The 5,220-nt window shown below is 46.6% G+C and overlaps 1 non-coding gene across 1 annotated transcript; it reads left to right on the top strand.

The window, feature by feature from the left end:
• Window positions 1-586: 586 nt before the first annotated feature.
• Window positions 587-694, top strand: LOC122898238. The gene has a single exon (XR_006382925.1). It is a non-coding gene; the product is annotated as a U6 spliceosomal RNA (small nuclear RNA).
• Window positions 695-5,220: the final 4,526 nt, after the last annotated feature.

The raw sequence follows: 5,220 nt of genomic DNA, 5'->3' as shown, positions 1-5,220 counted from the left end.
CTCCGGGAGGTATTCCTGGCAGAACACAGCAGGCTCCCAAGTAGTCCTCAAAGCCACAGTTCGACTTGTGAGACCCTATGATCCCATTCTCCAGGGTGAGTCATTTGCATGTCTAAAGTGAGTTTCATTTCAGAATGACAGGGCTGAACTGTGGCTGTACAGAACAGGGCAGCAGAGCTGGCAGGACAAAGCTGGGATTCTTTGTGCTTTAAACTCCAAGCTCTTCCATTCTATCTTTCCCCCTTTCAGAGGAGGAAGACAAGACAGTCTCAGATGCAGTGCCTTTGAGAACCAAGACTGAATCCCGGGACACAGTTGCTTGCCACCCTGGGCTCCAAAGCCAAATATTGGCCTGATTTTTTTTTTTCCCTAATAAATAAATACCAAATTTCTTCTTAGAGTGCAAACATTCAGGGAAGCTTCTGGTAACTCAGGCACATAGTGGTTCAAGGAATGCGGCCCCTGTAAGGTTAGGAGTTTGGAATCTGTGTCTGAACGTGCTTCTGCAACGTGTTATTTCTAACCCAAGGGCAATACTGGTCTCTATTTCATAAGAAATAATGAAAGTGAGTTAATAATTCAACATGTGCTCACTTCAGCAGAACATATACTAAAAATCTGAATGATACAGAGGAGTTTAGCGTGGCCCCTGTGATAGGAAGACAGGCTAATTCGTTAAGAATTCCATATATAAAAATCAAATAAATAATTCAACATGTCACACATTCCTATTACAATTTTTTTTTTCTTTACAAAATCTCTATGCTTTCTATATAGGATCGATCGTTGAGGTAGCTGAGAACTTGGGGAGTTTTGTAACTAGAAGGGACTCTGTATGTAGCCGGGATAGAAAGAGACTCATGGCCTTGTGGAGTCTGGTACGCCAGATGGGTCTGGATCCAGGAAACCCGGCTGCTCACAGAGCCCTCACGCTCCCCGCCCCCACGGCCAGCTGGCTAGCTTTTGTGCAGCTGTAAAGGCTCAGCCGGCATTCTGTGCACTCTTCCTTCAAATGCTAATGAAAGCTCACAAATGGTAAATCGCAGGGTCGAACTAGTTTCTGCAGCCTGCCGGGAGCAGCTGGGAATCCTTGCCCCAAGCTCCCTCCCGGGATTTCCCAGACCCTCCCACCTCCCGATTTCCTGGGCTGTGCTCCAGCTGCCAAGAGCCGACTGCCGCCAGAACTCTGTCTCTGGCCTGCCTGGCCCCGGTTGTCTTTTGCATCAAATCCGAAAGCCCTAAACCCCTTGCTGCCCTTGCCAGTCTTTCCCAGGCCTTTGTCATTCTCCACAATTTCACTGGGGATTCCCGGTAAACCACAGCTTCCTACCATCCTCCGCCAAGTACAAAGCACCTTTGAGGAGGGCCCTGAGGCGAGGCCTTCTAGGCCTTTGAATATAACATTCTTTTTTTTTTTTTTTAAGATTTTATTTATTTATTTGACAGAGATCAGAAGTAGGCAGAGAGGCAGGCAGAGAGAGAGAGGGAAGCAGGATCCCTGCTGAGCAGAGAGTCCTATGCGGGGCTCAATCCCAGGACCCTGAGATCATGACCTGAGCCGAAGGCAGAGGCTCAATCCACTGAGCCACCCAGGTGCCCTGAATATAACATTCTTATAAGGTAGGTAGTATTGTCCCCATTTTGTAGAGGAGGGACAGAGTCAGTCCCCTAGTGAACAAGTGATAGCGCCAAGATATAACCCAGGCCTGTTGGGCTTTCTGGCCAACACCATCTCTCCTTACTATTTAACTCTTTAACAGCAGGAGCCATTTCTTTCTTTTGTTTTTAAAATTTAATTTAATTTAATTTGAGGCAGGAGGAGGGAGCACAAGGAGGGGCAGGAGGGGTGGAGCAGACTCCCTGCTTAGCAGGGAGCCCCATGCAGGACCGTATCCCAGGACCCTGAGATCATGACCCCAGCCAAAGGCGGACGCCTAACTGACCGAGCCACCCAGGCACCCTTCTTTTTTTGGTTTAGATTTTTTTTTTGTTTAAGATTTTATTTATTTATTTGACAGATCACAAGTAGGCAGAGAGGCGGGCAGAGAGAGAGGAAGGGAAGCAGGCTCCCCGCTGAGCAGAAAGTCCGATGCGGGGCTCCATCCTAGGACCCTGGGACCATGACCCAAGCCGAAGGCAGAGGCCCTAACCCACTGAGCCACCCAGGCGCCCTTGGTTTAGATTTTCAAGTCATCGCTACACCCAACATGGGGCCGAACTTACAAACCCAAGATCAATAGTGGCCTGCGGCCAGGTGCTCCTAAAGGCAAGAGACACTTGGGATTCAAGGGGTGATAAGGCACTTGGGTCCGCATGAGAACAGGGTCCGTGGAGGCCTCTTAGAGACAGAGTTACCTGAGAGAGACCTCAGATCTGGCCCTATCTGAGGGCTACAGCTTCTCACCCCAGCCTTGTCCTCCCAAGTCTTGGATGGGACCTGGTCCCTGACCCCATTGGTAGATAGCTTTCAGGCCCCAGGGATGAGAGTGCACACAGGTCATCCGTTCCTCCTCTAACGCCCTTGACTGCTTTGTAAACGTATCCGTTTCAGGCCCTCAGAGTGATTTCCTGAAGTTGTGAGATCTGGGTGGTTGGGAAGTGTCTCTGAGCGCGCTCTCTCTCACCCCAAGAGTGGAGCAGATCTCCAGGATGTTGGTCTAATCCTGCTGGGCTGCAGAGGGAAGACTTGTAGTTGACTAGGGATTATGGGATCATTTGTCTGAAAATGATACAATATGTTTAAGATCAGCAATAATAGGATCATTCACTGTGGTCAGTGACAGCAGGAATTACAGTCGCATGCAAATATATAGTGTTTTTGTGGTTTCCAAGGGACTCTTAGGCACATTTTCTTCTTTCCTTGTCACAGGTCAACCTGTGGTATGCACAGCTTGAAGCGTCTGCATCACCATTTCATGTAAAGGAACCTGAGCCCGAGGTCTCACTATTGGCTGACTGTCAGGTAGCTAATCAGCCCTATGGACTATGGGCCGGCACCCTACTCCAGCCATGTAGCTGCCATCCAAAAGCAGCTCTGCTCAGAAAGCTCTCCATACTACTACCCATGCAGACATTTACTGATTGTGTGCTTAGGTCATGCTTTAGAAGCCACAACTCCCCATCTCCTAGGTTCTTCTCACCTCCATAAAAAATCCTTTTCCCTACTCTGCGTCATGAGGATGTGAATGGCAATGGTAAGGCAGAATGATCAAATTAGTAAAGATTTTTAAAAGTGGTAATCTTCCGGGGCCCCTGGCTGGTTTAGTCCCTAGAGCATGTGACTCTTGATCTTGAGGTCAGGAGTTTGAGACCCACATTGGTGGAAAACTCAAAAAACAAACAGTGCTATCTAATGATGGTGAAGATGGGCAACTCATACACGGTTGATGGGACTATAAATTAGTGCTTTGTTTCTGAAAGGCAATTTGATAATAATCATTAAGAGTTTCTAAAATAGGGATGGCTGGGTGGCTCAGTTGGTTAAGCCTGGGAGTGAGTCCCACATCGGGCTCCTTGCTCTGCAGGGAGGCTGCTTCTCCCTCTGCCTCTGCCTGCCATTCTGTCTGCCTGTGCTTGCTCTCTCTCCCTCTCTCTCTCTGATAAATAAATAAAATCTTTAAAAAAAAAAAGCTTCTAAAATAAACAGTCTTTGATGTCATATCCACTCATACCTGAAAACATTTTTTTCCTGAAGAAATAGTCTGAGACTATGGAAGGAGATGCATTTATTAGGATATGTTTCTGTATGTGTGTGGTTTTTGTTTTTTTTAAAAAATATTTTATTTATTTATTTGTCAGAGAGAAAGAGAGTGCCCCAGTGGGGGTGGGGAGCTGCAGGGAGAAGGAGAAGCAGGCTCCGCACTGAGCAAGGAGCCCTGTGGTGGGGCTCCATCCCAGGACTGTGGGATCAGGACCTGACCCCAAGGCAGCCCCTTAACTGACTGAGCACCCCCAGGCGTCCTTATCTCTGTGTTATCTAAAACATAACAAACACCTGAAAGAATCTGGCTGTTAAGCAGGTCAAATAAATTAAGATCTACAAGAAGATGACGTATTCTGCAGAGATTTTAAATGGTGCTGTGGAAGAATAACAATTTTAGGAAATGTTCACTGTTGAGTGAGGAAAACTAACAAAACGGTTATGATATCAGTCTGATTTTTAAGCTTTGCCCAGTGGCAGCATCGTAGCCAATGAGGTTTATCAATCTGATTTTTAAAAAAGATAGCTTGGAGTAGAAAAGTATCAAACTGTTCAGAGTAGTTATCTGAATCCTTCCTCTTTCCCCTCCCTATTTTTTTTTTTTTTAATTTTCCAGTCTTTTCTCAATAAACTTCTTCTACTTTTTTTTTTTTTTTAATATTTTATTTATTCATTTGACAGACAGAGATCACAAGTAGGCAGAGAGGCAGGCAGAGAAGAGGAAGCAGGCTCTCTGCTGAGCAGAGAACCCAATGCGGGGCTTGATCCCAGGACTCCGGGATTGTGACCTGAGCTGAAGGCAGAGGCCTTAACCCACTGAGCCACCCAGGTGTCCCTCAATAAACTTAAAAAAAAAAAAAAAAAAAAAAAAAAAGATTGTATTTATTTGAGATAGAGTGAGAGGAATAGAGAGTGCACGAGGATGGGGCAGTGGCAGAAGGAGAGGGAGAAGCAGACTCCCTGCTGAGCAGGGGGCCCCAGTGTGAGGCTCAATCCCAGAACTCTGGGATTGTGACCTGAGCTGAAGGCAGACAGAAGCAGACACGTAACTGGCTGAGTCTCTTCAATGAACTTAGTAACTATATGTTGCATTTGTGATCAGAAAAAACCTTTCTTTTAAGATGAGACTATAGGAATGAGCTGCTCCAGAACCACCGAAAAAGGTGGGTGGAGCTTGCAGTCAAAACTGGAAGGGGAGACGGGGAACTAGTCTATGAGCAACTAAATTGGAAAATAACTATATTCTGGGATTGAGAGGTTTTTGTTTTTGTTTTTGGTTTTTTGCCACTTCTCTAAAGAGGATATTGGGGGACGCCTGGGTGGCTCAGTCGGTTGAGTGTTTGGCTGTTGATTTTGGCTCAGGTCATGATCTCAGGGTCCTAGGATCTGCTCGAATCTGGCTCAGTGGGGAGCCTGCTTCTCCCTCTTCCTCTGCAGCTCCCCCTGCTTGCGCGGCTGCTGCTGCTGCTCTCTCTCTCGCTCTCTCTCTCATCAATCAATCAATCAATCAATCTTTAAAG

Source organism: Neovison vison, chromosome 1 (assembly GCF_020171115.1).
Source record: "Neovison vison isolate M4711 chromosome 1, ASM_NN_V1, whole genome shotgun sequence".
NCBI classification, from domain to species: domain Eukaryota; kingdom Metazoa; phylum Chordata; class Mammalia; order Carnivora; family Mustelidae; genus Neogale; species Neogale vison.
The sequence above is the reverse complement of the archived record's forward strand: the minus strand, read 5'-3'. Positions and strand labels throughout refer to the sequence as shown.